Here is a 2,242-nt window from a genome sequence, read left to right on the forward strand (position 1 = left end):
TGTTGAGTTTTAAGCCAACCAACTTTTTCACTCTCCTCTTTCACTTTCATCAAGAGGCTCTTTAGTTCTTCTTCACTTTCTGCCATAAGGGTCGTGTAATCTGCATACCTGAGGTTATTGATATTTCTCCCACACTCTTGATTCCAGCTTGTGCTTCTTCCAGCCCAGCGTTTCTCATATGTACTCTGCATATAAGTTAAATAAGCACGGTGACAATATACAGCCTTGATGTACTCCTTTTCCTATTTGGAACCAGTCTGTTGTTCCATGTCCAGTTCTAACTGTTGCTTCCTGACCTGTATACAGGTTTCTAAAGAGGCAAGATGGTCTGGTATTTCCATCTCTTTTAGAATTTTCCACAGTTTATTGTGACCCACACAGTCAAAGGCTTTGGCATATTCAATAAAGCAGAAATAGATGTTTTTCTGGAATTCTTTTGCTTTTTTGATGATCCAGCAGATGTGGGCAATTTGATCTCTGGTTCCTCTGCCTTTTCTAAAACCAGCTTGAACATCTGGAAGGTCACGGTTCACGTATTGCTGAAGCCTCGCTTGGAGAATTTTGAGCATTACTTTACTAGCCTGTGAGATGAGTGCAATTTGTGTGGTAGTTTGAGCATTCTTTGGCATTGCCTTTCTTTGGGATTGGAATGAAAACTGACCTTTTCCAGTCCTGTGGCCACTGCTGAGTTTTCCAAATTTGCCAGCATATTGAGTGCAGCACTTTCCCAGCATCATCTTTCAGGATTTGGAATAGCTCAACTGGAATTCCATCACCTCCACTAGCTTTGTTCCTAGTGATACTTCCTAAGTCCCACCTGACTTCCCCTACTGAAATCATCACCACTCTCTAACTCTAGAACTGCTTTCATTTTGCAAAACTGAAACTATGTATCCATTAAGCAATAACTCTTCATTCTCCCCTCTCTCTTCTCTGGCAGCCACCATTCCTCTTCCTATCTTGATGAATTTCAGTACTAAGTGGAATCACAGTATTTGCCCTTTTTTGACAGGCTTATTTCACAAAGCATTATGTCCTCAAAGTTCATCTACATTGCATGTATGTCTTTCACTTTTAAGGCCGAATAATACTCCATTGTACAAGCATATGTCATTTTATAGCACTTTGCTTTATTGTACTTCCTTGATGCTGATTTTTTTTTTTTTCGTTTTCTTTTTTTTTTTTTTTTTTAACAAATCCAAGGTTTGTGGCAACCCTGCATGGAGTAAGACTAGTGGCACCATTTTTCAAACAGGATTTGCTTATTTTGTGTATTTGTGTTACAGTTTGGTAATTCTCTCAATATGTCAAATGTTTTCATTATTATCAAATTTGTTATGGTGATCTGTGATCTTTGAGGTTAGTATCACAAAAAGATTGTAACTCACTGAAGACTCAGATGATGGTTAGCAAATTTTAGCAATGAAGTATTTTTTTAATTAAGGTATAAGCATTGTTTTTTAGACAGTATTATTGCACAGATAATAGACTATGCTTTATATTGTAAAAGTAAATTTTATAGGCACTGAGAAACCAAAATATTTGTTTGACTCATTTCATTGCAATATATTCTTCATTGCTGTGGCCTAGAACTAAACTTGCAATATCTCTGAGGCATGTCTGTGTACATTATATGTGATAAATAAATATCAAATACAGTATAATAAAGTAATTATATACATACACACACACATTTAGATTTGATGGAGAAATCAAAAGCTTTACAGGCAAGCAACAGCTAAGAGAATTCAACATCACCAAACCAGCTTTACAATAAATGCATGTGGATATTCATTCAGTTTTCTATTCTACTCCACTGGTTTGTATATCTGTCTTTAGGCTGCTATCACATAGAATTTTGATTACTATAACTTTGTACTAAGTTTTGAAGTCAGTATTTGTGAGACCTCCAATATGCTCTTCATTTTCAATGTTGTTTTGACTTTTCTCGGGACTTCTGTGGACTGAGATTTGTGTACTCTCAAATTCATACATCGATACTTAATGCTCAATGTGATGGTATTAACAGATGAGGCCTTTGGGAGTTATTTAAGTCATAAGTTAAGTCATTTAACTCAAATTAAATATGAATTTAAGTCATATTTAAATCATAACCTTCTTGGGTAGGATTAATATTCTTATAAAAGAGACCACACAAGAGCTCCTGAGTTCCCTTCCATCACATGAAAGCATAGGAAAAGATGGAAATCTAGAGTCCCAGATTCCACTCCAGGCCTACTGA

The sequence above is a fragment of the Bos indicus x Bos taurus genome, chromosome 8 (genome assembly GCF_003369695.1).
Source record: "Bos indicus x Bos taurus breed Angus x Brahman F1 hybrid chromosome 8, Bos_hybrid_MaternalHap_v2.0, whole genome shotgun sequence".
Taxonomy (NCBI): Eukaryota; Metazoa; Chordata; class Mammalia; order Artiodactyla; family Bovidae; genus Bos; species Bos indicus x Bos taurus.